Consider the following 15,076-nt stretch of genomic DNA (forward strand, 5'->3'; position numbering starts at 1 on the left):
TTTGATCCCTTTGAAAACAGCTCTCCCTCGATTAAAAAAAAAAAAAAAAAGCTACAAACATCCGTGACTTATAGCCATGTTTTTGGCAAACTTATTTAATAATCTAATGATTTAAAAAGTCACTTTTTTAAACATCTGTCTTGAAAGACCTCACATGGCAGCTTCAGGGATTTGAATACCTTTGAGAAACCTGAACATCTAATGGAGTTAGTGGGACTGACATGGTTGAGGCACTGAACATTTGACACGGCAGTTGTAGAAGCTGTAAATGTACCACAGTAGGAAGCAGCTTTCCATGGACTTCAAAGCAAATGGCAGTTAATTATCTAGCTTTCAGGAGCAGCGTGGACTTACCGTGACAGCTGTTAGGCGAGGACACACGGGCATCTCCACAACTGAACATCAGCTTGTGTCATTGTGCAGCTTGGATCTCATTGGAAGGAAATGCTAGAGGTCTCAGCTTGGTTCAATTAAAATTAGTCTGTTTTCCCAGATGGTTTCTCAGCACAAGCTTATTTCTCACCCCAGAGCCTGTGCTTCCCCATCTCAGAGCTACAGTCGACATGCTGGTTGCATATGTTTAAGCTTCATTTTTAATGCCATGCGTGGGATATATCCATTTGAACTTTCTCCTCCCTGTCTTTATTGTGAATTCAACCTGGAGGTCTTGTAACTTTGGTAAGAAAAAAATGCTGCTTCTTTTTAATCTCTTTCTCTCTCTCCCACTCCTTCCCACCCACTCCCCTCATTTTTTAACTGACAGAGAAGATTGACTGTTTCTGCCAGGTACCTAACAGGTGAGGTGTCTTGGGGTGTTCTCCATGGCTGGCCAAGTATAGTGGATCCAACCATTATTTGACTTGCATGAATCCTGACAGGACCTGGCTTGTTCATGGTTTCCCAGAACATCCGCTTCTGTCTACAACCTCATGAGGCTCCAGATCAGCCATGAGAAATGCCCAGAGTCACTGAGTTCACTCTTGGCCTTCCCTACCACCGCCTCCCAATCAGGGGTTGTGGTCAAAGTTGTGCACTTTGCTGCATCTAGCACCTTTTTTAGATCCAGATTTCATCCTTCTTGAATATCAGGTTGTCCATAAACACAAGTGATGTGCCCTCGAGGAAAGAAAACAAAAAAGAAGTAAAGAATGTATTCCTTTGATTAGACTCGCTTGGAGGTAGGAGAGAATAGAATTTGAAGGGGGAAAAAAAATGAGGGACAGAGTTATAGGGGTCAAAAAGCTAATTAGGAAAGAGTTGAGAGAAGGAAAACTTTTCCAAAAAAAAAGAAAGAAACTGAAGTACCAAACTGTTTGATATGACCTAAACTAACTTCATCCCTTTTAGAAAAGTTTTGGCTTTAATCACTCTAAGTTAGCGAGGTCTTGCTCTTAAACTTGGAAAAAAAAAAAAAAAAAAAAGAACCTTGAACAAAAGTCCTCAGCAGTTGCTGACCTCTCTTTGCCATTTACTTCAATCAGCCCCATACTGTTTCTTGACATGTCCAAAATCCCAAATGAGGCCTCGCTGATTTTGAGCAGTTGGTAGCTATGTGCAGTATATGCAGAATCATCTTCTAGGGATTTCAGAAACCCAGGACTCTTCTTGTCCTACCACCTCCAGGAAATATATATAAAATGCTTTCATTCTTTTAGTGTGCAAAATGTTTTCAAGCTGCCTCTAAAACGTGTGATGTGAGTGATTTGACAAAAATATTATACAAATGTATTAATTATCTTTAAACATGTTTCTCTGCAGTTTTCAGTTCATCTTACAGGAAGTGCTGAGCAGAAACTGGCTTTGTTTCTTACAGCCAAATTACACAAGAGGCATAAATCTTCAATGTTCTTGGTTTCCTTTCATGACTTTGCATTCTTCCCAAAAGGGTCTAAATACCTCTGAAAAGCATGCTGGATAAATTTCCAAGGTGCCAGGCTGCTGGCCAAAATACTCAAAGGTGATAGGCCACAGCTGCTTCTTCTTTTCTAGGGAAAAGGATACAAAGGTGCAGGTCATTGGATACTGGACAAATGTGTGGTTACCAAGTATTCAGGCTTTGTCTTCTGAGAAGATGCTGAGTAGACTATGTTTAAAACAAGCTGCTTTATATGGAGAGTGCATAGTTAACCAGACCTAGGTTTTCTAGTCTAAAAAAGGCAATGTTTGATCAATAAAGTATAAAAGCTGAGAATGGCAATGTACTTTAATTTTTTTTTTTTTCTTTGGCTGCATTGGGTCTTCGTATTTGTGTGTGGGCTTTCTCTAGTTGCGGCGAGCGGGGGCTACTCTTCGTTGTGGTGTGCAGGCTTCTCATTGTGGTGGCTTCTCTTGTTACGGAGCACAGGCTCTAGGTGCCCAGGCTTCAGTAGTTGTGGTGCAAGGGCTTCAATAGTTGTGGCTTGCAGGCTCTAGAGCGCCGGCTCAGTAGTTGTGCCACACGGGCTTAGTTGCTCCACAGCATGTGGGATCTTCCTGGACCAGGACTCGAACCCATGTCCCAAGCATTGGCAGGTGGATTCTTAACCACTGCGCCACCAGGGAAGTTCCTACAATGTACTTTAAAAGTCATATGTTCCAGAGATCTGATCCAAGAATATCTGCTATAAAACTCTTATCAAGACAGCAACAGTCAGCTCTACCCACCACCAGAGCCTCCCATCAAGCCTCTTAGATAGCCTCAACCACCAGAGGGCAGACAACAGAAGCAAGAAAAACTACAATCCTGCAGCCTGTGGACCAAAAACCACAGTTACAGAAAGATAGAGAAGATGAAAAGGCAGAGGGCTATGTACCAGGTGAAGGAACAAGAAAAAACCCCAGAAAAACAAATAAATGAAGTGGAGATAGGCAACCTTCCAGAAAAAGAATTCAGAATAATGATAGTGAAGATGATCCAGGACCTCGGAATAAGAATGGAGGCAAAGATTGAGAAGATGCAAGAAATGATTAACAAAGACCTAGAAGAATTAAAGAACAAACAAACAGAGATGACCAATACAATAACTGAAATGAAAACTACACTAGAAGGAATCAATAGCAGAATAACTGAGGCAGAAGAACGGATAAGTGACCTGGAAGACAGAATGGTGGAATTCACTGCTGCGGAACAGACTAAAGAAAAAAGAATGAAAAGAAATGAAGACAGCCTAAGAGACCTCTGGGACAACATTAAACGCAACAACATTCGCATTATAGGGGTCCCAGAAGGAGAAGAGAGAGAGAAAGGACCAGAGAAAATATTTGAAGAGATTATAGTCGAAAACTTCCCTAACATGGGAAAGGAAATAGCCACCCAAGTCCAGGAAGCGCAGAGAGTCCCATACAGAATAAACCCAAGGAGAAACACGCCGAGACACATAGTAATCAAAGTGGCAAAAATTAAAGACAAAGAAAAATTATTGAAAGCAGCAAGGGAAAAACGACAAATAACATACAAGGGAACTCCCATGAGGTTAACAGCTGATTTCTCAGCAGAAACTGTACAAGCCAGAAGGGAGTGGCATGATATACTTAAAGTGATGAAAGGGAAGAACCTACAGCCAAGATTACTCTACCCGGCAAGGATCTCATTTAGATTTGATGGAGAAATCAAAAGCTTTACAGACAAGCAAAAGCTAAGAGAATTCAGCACCACCAAACCAGCTCTACAACAAATGCTAAAGGAACTTCTCTAAGTGGGAAACACAAGAGAAGAAAAGGACCTACAAAAACAAACCCAAAACAATTAAGAAAATGGTCATAGGAACATACATATCGATAATTACCTTAAACGTGAATGGATTAAATGCCCCAACCAAAAGACATAGACTGGCTGAATGGATACAAAAACAAGACCCATATATATGCTGTCTACAAGAGACCCACTTTAGACCTAGGGACACATACAGACTGAAAGTGAGGGGATGGAAAAAGATATTCCATGCAAATGGAAATCAAAAGAAAGCTGGAGTAGCTATACTCATATCAGATAAAATAGACTTTAAAATAAAGAATGTTACAAGAGACAAGGAAGGACACTACATAATGATCCAGGGATCAATCCAAGAAGAAGATATAACAATTATAAATATATATGCACCCAACATAGGAGCACCTCAATACATAAGGCAACTGCTAACAGCTATAAAAGAGGAAATCGACAGTAACACAATAATAGTGGGGGACTTTAACACTTCACTTACACCAATGGACAGATCATCCAAAATGAAAATAAATAAGGAAACAGAAGCTTTAAATGACACAATAGACCAGACAGATTTAATTGATATATATAGGACATTCCATCCAAAAACAGCAGATTACACGTTCTTCTCAAGTGCGCACGGAACATTCTCCAGGATAGATCACATCTTGGGTCACAAATCAAGCCTCAGTAAATTTAAGAAAATTGAAATCATATCAAGCATCTTTTCTGACCACAACGCTATGAGATTAGAAATGAATTACAGGGAAAAAAACGTAAAAAAGACAAACACATGGAGGCTAAACAATACGTTACTAAATAACCAAGAGATCACTGAAGAAATCAAAGAGGAAATCAAAAAATACCTAGAGACAAATGACAATGAAAACACGACGACCCAAAACCTATGGGATGCAGCAAAAGCGGTTCTAAGAGGGAAGTTTATAGCTATACAAGCCTACCTAAAGAAACAAGAAAAATCTCAAGTAAACAATCTAACCTTACACCTAAAGAAACTAGAGAAAGAAGAACAAACAAAACCCAAAGTTAGCAGAAGGAAAGAAATCATAAAGATCAGAGCAGAAATAAATGAAATAGAAACAAAGAAAACAATAGCAAAGATCAATAAAACTAAAAGTTGGTTCTTTGAGAAGATAAACAAAATTGATAAGCCATTAGCCAGACTCATCAAGAAAAAGACAGAGAGGACTCAAATCAATAAAATCAGAAATGAAAAAGGAGAAGTTACAACAGACACCGCAGAAATACAAAGCATCCTAAGAGACTACTGCAAGCAACTTTATGCCAATAAAATGGACAACCTGGAGGAAATGGACAAATTCTTAGAAAGGTATAACCTTCCAAGACTGAATCAGGAAGAAATAGAAAATACGAACAGACCAATCACAAGTAATGAAATTGAAACTGTGATTAAAAATCTTCCAACAAACAAAAGTCCAGGACCAGATGGCTTCACAGGTGAATTCTATCAAACATTTAGAGAAGAGCTAGCACCCATCCTTCTCAAACTCTTCCAAAAAATTGCAGAGGAAGGAACACTCCCAAACTCATTCTATGAGGCCACCATCACCCTGATACCAAAACCAGACAAAGACACTACAAAAAAAGAAAATTACAGACCAATATCACTGATGAATATAGATGCAAAAATCCTCAACAAAATACTAGCAAACAGAATCCAACAACACATTAAAAGGATCATACACCACGATCAAGTGGGATTTATCCCAGGGATGCAAGGATTCTTCAATATACGCAAATCAATCAATGTGATACACCATATTAACAAACTGAAGAATAAAAACCATATGATCATCTCAATAGATGCAGAAAAAGCTTTTGACAAAATTCAACACCCATTTATGATAAAAACTCTCCAGAAAGTGGGCATAGAGGGAACCTACCTCAACATAATAAAGGCCATATATGACAAACCCACAGCAAACATCATTCTCAATGGTGAAAAACTGAAAGCATTTCCTCTAAGATCAGGAACGAGACAAGGATGTCCACTCTCACCACTATTATTCAACATAGTTCTGGAAGTCCTAGCCACGGCAATCAGAGAAGAAAAAGAAATAAAAGGAATACAAATTGGAAAAGAAGAAGTAAAACTGTCACTGTTTGCGGATGACATGATACTATACATAGAGAATCCTAAAACTGCCACCAGAAAACTGCTAGAGCTAATTAATGAATATGGTAAAGTTGCAGGATACAAAATTAATGCACAGAAATCTCTTGCATTCCTATACACTAATGATGAAAAATCTGAAAGAGAAATTATGGAAACACTCCCATTTACCATTGCAACAAAAAGAATAAAATACTTAGGAATAAACCTACCTAGGGAGACAAAAGACCTGTATGCAGAAAACTATAAGACACTGATGAAAGAAATTAAAGATGATACCAACAGATGGAGAGATATACCATGTTCTTGGATTGGAAGAATCAACATTGTGAAAATGAGTATACTACCCAAAGCAATCTACAGATTCAATGCAATCCCTATCAAATTACCAATGGCATTTTTTACGGAGCTAGAACAAATCATCTTAAAATTTGTATGGAGACACAAAAGACCCCGAATAGCCAAAGCAGTCTTGAGGCAAAAAAATGGAGCTGGAGGAATCAGACTGCCTGACTTCAGACTCTACTACAAAGCTACAGTAATCAAGACAATATGGTACTGGCACAAAAACAGAAACATAGATCAATGGAACAAGATAGAAAGCCCAGAGATTAACCCACGCACCTATGGTCAACTAATCTATGACAAAGGAGGCAAAGATATACAATGGAGAAAAGACAGTCTCTTCAATAAGTGGTGCTGGGAAAACTGGACAGCTACATGTAAAAGAATGAAATTAGAATACTCCCTAACACCATACACAAAAATAAACTCAAAATGGATTAGAGACCTAAAAAAAACAAAAAAAAAAAACAAAAAAAAACTCTTATCAAGTGATCTTATGTTTGAACACCACTGGGGCAGAGAATCTGCTCTGTGTTAAAACAGTCTGTACATATACACACAATTGAAATTCATATCAGACAAATGAACGATCTCCATAGTATGTAAAGAGCTATTATACCTCACTAAGAAAAATACCAACAGTCCAATAAAATAATAGGCAAAGGATGTAGAAAGAAAAAGAAATATAAATGATTCTTAAATATAAAAAGAGATAGAAGATATACTTAACCTTGCTCATAGTAAGAGAAATACAAATCAAAACTACACTGAGATACAACTTTTTAAATATTTCATATATTACTGGTATGAGTATAAACTGGTACAATCCCAATAGAGGGTAATTTAGCAATTAAAGTAACAAATGCATACATATGATTTTAGCTGCTATTTCAACTTTAGGAATCTTCACACATGCAAAATGCTCTATGTATATGGTTAGTCACTAAAGCATTGTTTGTGCTAACAAAAGATGTGGAAACAATCTAAATACCCATCAACAGCAATCAGGTTAAATAAACTGTAGTATATCCATGCAATGGAGGACCGTGCAGCTTAAGTAATAATAATAATAATAATAAAGCAGCTCTTAATGTCCATAATAGAAAGTGCTCCAAACTATATTATTAAGGAGAAAAGCAAGGTACCCTCAGTAAACTAGAAATAGAACTTCCTCAACCTGATGATGAACAACTGAGAAAAACCCTACACCTAACATTATACTTAGTGGTGAGAAATGTGAAGCTTTCCCACTATCAGGAATGAGACAAGGATGTCCCCTCTTACCACTGCTTTTCAACATCATACTGGAAGTCCTAGCTAGTACAATAAGACAATATAAGGAAATAAGACATATACAGATTGGGAAAGAAGGAATAAAACTGTCATTGTTTGCAGATGACGATCTGAAAGAATTGACAAAAAAATATGGCAAGGTTGCATAACACAAGGTTAATATACAAAAGCTGATCACTTTTCTATACACCACCAATTAACAAGTAGAATTTGAATTTAAAAACACATTACCATTTACATTAGCACCACCAAAAATGAAATACTTAGGTATAAATCTAACGAAATATGTGTAAGATCTATATGAGGAAAACTACAAAATTCTGATGAAAGATATCAAAGAAGAACTAAATAAATAGATATTCCATGTTTAAGCATAGCAAGATTAAATGTTGTCAAAATCTCAGTCCTTCTTACTTGATCTATAGATTCAATACAATCTCAATCAAAATCCCAGCAAGTTATTTTGTGGATACTGGCAAACTGGTTATAAAGTGGAGAGGCAAAAAGCCCATATAGCAAACTTAGTATTAAAAGATAAGAACAAAGTTGGAGGACTGATACTGCCTGACTTTAAGACTTACTATAAAGCTACAATAATCAAGACAGTGTGGTTTCAGCAAAAGAATAGGCCAACAGATCAATGGAGCAGAATAAAGAAATAGACCTACATAAACATAGTCAAATTATCTTTGACAAAAGGGCAAAAGCACTACAATGGAAACAAATATGGTCCAAATAATGCTGGAACAATTGCACATTCACATGCAAAAAAAAAAAAAAAGATTCTAGACACAGACCTTATTTCCTTCACAAACATTAACTCAAAATAGATCATGGACCTAAATTTAAAAGACACAAAACTATAAAACTTCTAGAAGATAACAAAGGAGAAAATCTGGACAACGTTGGGTCTGGCAAAGACTTTTTAGTTATAACACCAAAGGCACAATCCTTTGTGCCTTGATAAGCTGAATTAAAACTAAAAATTTCTGGGCTTCCCTGGTGGCCCAGTGGTTGAGAATATGCCTGCCAATGCAGGGGACACGGGTTCGAGCCCTGGTCTGGGAAGATCCCACATGCCGCAGAGCGACTAGGCCCGTGAGCCACAATTGCTGAGCCTGCGCATCTGGAGCCTGTGCTCCACAACAAGAGAGGCCGCGATAGTGACAGGCCCACACACCGCGATGAAGAGTGGCCCCCACTTGCCGCAACTAGAGAAAGCCCTCGCACAGAAACGAAGACCCAACACAGCCATAAATAAATAAATAAATAAATAAAATTTTTAAAATAAATAAATAAAGCAAATAATTTTTAAAAAACCTAAAAATTTCTGCCCTGTGGAAGACACTGTCAAGAGAATGGAAACATAAGCCACAGACTGGGAGAAAATATTTTCAAAAGGCATATCTAATAAAGAATTGTTATTCAAAATATGTAAAGAACTCTTGAAACTAAACAATAAGAAAACAAACAACCCAATTAATAAGGGACCAAAGACCTTAACAGATACTGCACCAGAAAATATACAGATGGCAGATAGGCCTATGAAAAAAGATGTTCCACATCATCTGTCATCAGAGAAATGCAAATTAAAACAATGAGATACCACTACACTCCTATCACAGTGGTCAAAATCTAGAACACTGACAACACCAAACGCTGGTGAGCATTTGGAGGAAGAGGAATTTTCATTCATTCCTGGTGGGAATACAAAATGATATATACACTTTGGAAGACAGTTCGGCAATTTCTTACAAAACTAAATGTACTCTTACCATATGATCCAGCAATTGCTCTCCTTAGTATTGACCCAAACGAACTAAAAACTTTATGTCCACACAAAAACCAGCGCACAGATGTTTATTGCAGTTTTATTCATAATTGCCAAAACTTAGAAGCAACCCAGATGTCTTTCAGTAGGTGAATGGATAAATAATTTGTGAGATATCCAGACAATTGAATATTACTTAGCACTAAAAAGAAATGAGCTATTGAGCCATGAAAAGACATGGAGGAAACTTAAACGTATTTTCCAAAGTGAAAGAAGCCAATCTGAAAAGTCTGTGTGAATCGGCTATATGACATTCTGGAAAAAGCAAAACTATGAAGACAGCAGAAAGATTAGTGGTTGCCAGGGATTGGAGGAAGGGAGGGATGAATAGGCCGGGCACAGAGTAATTTTAGAGCAGTGAATTTATTCTGTATAATACTACAATTGTGGATACATGTTATTATACATTTGTCCAAAATCCTAGAATGTACAACACCAAGAGTGAACCTGAATGTAAACTGTGGACTTTGGGTGATAATAATGTGTCAGTGTAGGCTCATCGATTGTAACAAATTACTAATGTGGTGAAGGATGTTGATAGTGAGGAGGTTGTGTGTGTGGTGGGGGGAGTGGGGACAAAGGGTGTATGGGAACTCTCTGTACTTTCTGTTCAGTTTTGCTGTGAACCTAAAATTGCTCTAAGACATAAAGATTATTAATTTTTAAAAAAGCAAGGTATCCCTTGTGCACTTGAAAGGAAGGTGTATTCTGCTGCTTTTGGTTTGAATATACTATGCATATCTACCAAGTCCATTTGGTTTAATGTGTCATTTAAGGCCAGCATTTCCCTATTGATTTTCTGTCTGGATGATCTGTTCATTGATGTAAGTCGGGTGTTAAATTCCCCTACTATTCTTGTATAATAGTACAATATTTCTCCCTTTATGTCTATTAATATTTGCTTCATGTATTTAGGTGCTCCTATGTTGGGTGCATATATGTTTGCAATTGTTGTATCTTCTTGGATCGATTTCTTAATCATTATGTAATGTTCTTCTTTGTCTCTTATTACAGTCTTTGTTTGTTTATTTTGTTTTTTTGTTTTGGCAGTGCTGCAAGGCATGTGGGATCTTAGTTCCCTGACCAGGGATCAAACCCAAGCCACCTGCATTGGAAGCATGGGGTCTTAACCACTGGACCGCCAGGGAAGTCCCCAGTCTCTGTTTTAAAGTCTATTTTGTCTACTTATTGCTACCCTGGCTTTCTTTTAGCTTCCATTTACATGGAATACTTTTTTCCATCCCTTCACTTTGAGTTTGTGTGTGCCTTTAGATCTGAAGTGAGCCTCTTGTAGACAACATATATGTGGGTCTGTGTCTTTTGATTGGAGCATTTAGTCCACTTACATTTAAAGTAATTATTGATAGGTATGTACTTACTGCCATTTTGTTTATTGTTTTTGTGTTGTTTTGTAAGTTTTTTTTTGTTCCTTCTTTTGTTCTCTTTGATTTGATGACTATCTTTAGTGTTATGTTTGCATTTCTTTTTTCTGTGGGTATAGATTTATAGATAGATAGACAGATTTTATAGATTTTTGGTTTGTGGTTACTGTGTGAGGTTTATATATAGCTATATATATGTATTTTATTTATATAAAATATGATTATTTTAAGTTGCTGATCTCTTAAGTTCAAACCCATTTTAACAACCCTGCATTTTTACTCCCCCCTGCCAACCTACATTTACTGGTTTGGATATAATATTTTACATTATTTTGTTTTGTGTATCCCTTAACTGCTTATTGTGGATATAGATGATTTTACTACGTTTGTCTTTTAACCTTCCTATTAGCTTTATATGTGGTTGATTTACTACTTTTACTGTATATTTGCTTTTTCCTTTTGTAATTTTCATCTTTCTGGTTGTGACCTTTTATTTTTTGCTTGGAAAAGTCCCTTTAACGTTTCTTTTTTTTTTTTTTTTTTTGGTAATATTTATTTATTTGGCTGTGCCGGGTCTTAGTTGCGGCACTTGGGATCTTCATTGCAGCACGTGGGATCTTTTAGTTGCAGCATTTGGGCTCTTAGTTGTGGCATGCAGGCTCTTAGTTGCGGCATGTGTACTCTTTAATTGATGCATGTGGACTCTTTAGTTGTGGCACGCATGTGGGATTTAGTTCCCTGACCAGGGATCAAACCCGGGTCCCCTGCATTGGGAGCGTGGAGTCTTAACCGCTGGACCACCAGGGAAGTCCCCCGTTTTAACATTTCTTGTAAAGCTGATTTGGTGGTGCTGAACTCTTTTAGCTTTTGCTTGTCTGTAAAACTTTTGATCTCTCCATCAAATCTGAATGAAAGCTTTGTCAGATAGAGTATTCTTGGTTGTAGGATTTTTCCTTTTATCACTTTAAATATATTGTGCCACTCCTTTCTGGCCTGCAGAGTTTCTGCTGAAAAGTCAGCTCATAGACTTATGGAAGTTCCCTTGTATGTAACTTGTTACTTTTCCCTTGCTGCTTTTAATATTCTCTCCTTATCTTTAATTTTTGCCATTTTAATTACAATGTATCTTGGTGTAGTCCTCTTTGAGTTGGTCTTGTTTGAGACTCTCTGTGCTTCCTGTACCTAGGTGTCTATTTCCTTTCCCAGGTTAGGGAAGTTTTCAGCTATTATGTCTTCAAATATGTTCTCAGGCCCTTTTTCTCTCTCATTTCTCCTTCTGGGATCCCTATAATGAGAATGTTAGTATGCTTAATATTGTCCCAGAGGTCTCCTAATGTGTCCTCATTTCTTTTTACTTTTTCTTTTTTCTGTTCAACTTCAGTGATTTCCACTATTCTGTCTTCCACCTCACTGATCGTTCCTCTGTATTATCTAACCTACTGTTGATTCCTTCTAGTGTATTTTTTATTTCAGTTATTGTATTATTCAGCTCCGTTTGATTCTTCTATCTTCTAACTCTGTTAGGCTTCTTGCTGTGTTCGTCCATTCTTCTCCTGCGTTCTTTGAGCTTTTTTACAGTCATTACCTTGAACTGTTTATCAGGTAAGTTGCCTGTCTCCACTTCATTTAGTTCTTCTTCTGTGGTTTTTATCTTGTTCTTTCATTTAAAATATATTCCTCTGTTGCCCCATTTTGCCTAATTTGCTGTTTTTATTTCTATATATTTGGTAGGTTGGTTACACTTCCTGACCTTGGAGAAGCCGCCTTTTGTAGGAGACACCCTATATGTCCCAGCAGCACACTCCCCCCTGGGCACCAAAGCTATATGCTCTAGGGGTGCCCCGCATTTTAGGCTGTGTGGGTCCTTCTGTTGTCGCAGGCTGACTACTGTGGGCAGTCTGGTAGCTGTGGCCGGCCCTCAGTCCAGCTGGTTGCCAAGCCCTGCCCTATATGGAGGCTGCTGGCTGCTGGTGGGTGGGACTGGATCCTGGGGCAGCTGGCTGAGGAACTGTGGTGGTCCTGGGGTGGGTGCCCACTCACTAGGGGGTGAGGCCAGGTCCTGGGGCTAGTGCCAGCCCATTGGTGAGTGGAGCTAGGTCCAGGGTCTCTGGCTGCAGGGCCCTGGGGTCCTGGGGTAGGTGGTTTGGCCCACTGGTGGGTGGGGCTGGGTCCCAGGGTCTCTGGCTTCAGGGCCCTGGGGGCTGGGGGCTAGTGCCAGTGCAGGTATGCAGGGCCAGGTCCTAGGGTGGCTGTGTGCTCAGAGGGTCTTAGGTGGTGGCCGGGGCTGTTTCTCAGCCTGACTAGCTGCGTGGCCCGAGGCGTCCCAGTACTGGCGCTCACAGGCTGGTGCGTGGGGCTGGGCCCAGTGCTGATAAGCTAGAGGGAGGATTCCAAAATGATGCTTGCCAGCACCGGTGTCCTCGTGGTATAACGAGCTCCCCAAAAAGGCTGCCGCTAGTGTCTGTGTCCTCAGGGCCAGCCCCAGCTGCTTTCCGCCCCTCCGGGAGGCTCTCCAGTGTCGGCAGGGGGATCTGACCCTGGCTCCTTTCAGACTGCTGCTTCTTTACCAGGGTCCCCGAGTGTGTGAGATTTTGTGTGCACCCTTTAAGAGTGGAGTCTATTTCCCACAGCCCTGGCTGTCCTCAATATAAGTCCCGCTGGCCTTCAAAGCCAAATGTTCTGGGGGCTTGTCTTCCTGGTGCAGGACCCCCAGGCTAGGGAGCCCAATGTGGGGCTCAGACCACTGGCTCTTTGGGGAGAAACTCTGCAATTTTAATTATCTTCCCATTTGTGGGTCTCCCACCCAGTGGTATGGGTCTTGGCTGTACCATGTCTCCACCTCCTCGTACCCGTCTCACTGTGGTTCCTTCTTTATATTTTTAGTTATAGAAGATCTTTTCTGCTGGTCTTTAGGTTTTTCTCATCAACAGTGTCTCTGTAAAGAGTTGTAATTTAGGTGTGCCCACGGGAGGAAGTGAGCTCAGGGTCTTCCTACCCCACCAGCTTGGCCACTCCCTCGCAAGGTACCACTTAAAGAGATGTATAGGATGTTTCCATTTGCATACAAATGGGGGGTGTCATATATACATGAAATGGTTACCTGTGAAAAGCAGGACAGGGCTTGGAAAAGGTTTTTCACCGTAGACCTTTTTATACTTATTTTGAACCATTAAAAAAAATTACCTATTCAAAAATTAAGTAAAATAATTAAAAGTACATTTACCATAATAATAAATAGCCTACTCTATCCCTTTCTTACAGTCAGTTTTTAAAAATCCATTTCAGTATTGAAATACTGCTCCAAATACTTAACTCTTTTCATATATTTTTAAAAACTGAGACAATTACACAGTGGTCTATTTATTTTAACCCTGAAAGTCTGGACCCAATTTTCAATCTTCTTGAAACCAACAAAAATATAAAGAAAATCCTATAAAATCTCCAAAAGAGAAAAATCAAATCTTAAATGAATGTGGATTCCTGTATTAACCTCTGCCTTCCATTTTTTCTTATTTAAACTTCACCTTAAACATCAGCCATTAGTCTTGATTATTTATCTGCCGTTTAAGGCCTTAACTTTTAAGCCTACAATCCAGAAGATTCTGTGGGCAGGGAACATACTGTGCTGTCTGTGTCACCGGTGTGTCAGAAACACCCAGCTGTCCTTACTAGCTGAGCATATTCCTTGGGAACTTCAGGGCCTCTGTTCCTTTGAAACATTTTTCTCCTGACCTCAAAAAGCATCTAAACACCTTTTCTAGACAAATTCTATTTCTTTCAGAACCTATTTGTCTAGGAGGTCTGTTGGTCAAATTTCTAGAACCAGTATCTTTGATAAAAGCTATTCTTCTGCTTGTCCCTGGAGTGTGTAGTGCCTTTCTTACAGACATCCCCTTGTGAGTTTCACATACAGTAGTCACACACTTTCTTGATGAATTCGTCTAAGCTAACATACCAGAATCATAAAGGAGTGTCACTTTAGGGCAGGTGGCTAGGCAGCTCTGCGTCATCTCCGTTTGGGAGAACCCACTTGCCTCCAGAAAGGGCTGCCCTCAGTTGACACCAACAGAACTTGCCAAGGAGCTCACATGCTGATTTTCTGATAGGCCTAGGGAGGTTATATACTATCATCCCTCCTAAGCTTTTGGCCAGGCCAGAAGCCGGGTGAGTCCTAATGATGTACCGTGACAGAACTGTTTTGGCTGGAGTATCCTATTTGGCAGTGGAGAGGTGTAGTATCAAATTCTGGTGACAGCTTTTTGCTCTGTAGTATTCAAGGAAGATCCTGGGCTGCAGGAGGTGTTTTCCTGTTGCAAACTGGCAGAGAAAAATCTTCAGTTCAAGGTCAGTTTATGCAGCATGGAGCCGGTTTACCCACAAATCCTTAA

The sequence above is a fragment of the Eschrichtius robustus genome, chromosome 6 (assembly GCF_028021215.1).
Source record: "Eschrichtius robustus isolate mEscRob2 chromosome 6, mEscRob2.pri, whole genome shotgun sequence".
Classification (NCBI taxonomy): domain Eukaryota; kingdom Metazoa; phylum Chordata; class Mammalia; order Artiodactyla; family Eschrichtiidae; genus Eschrichtius; species Eschrichtius robustus.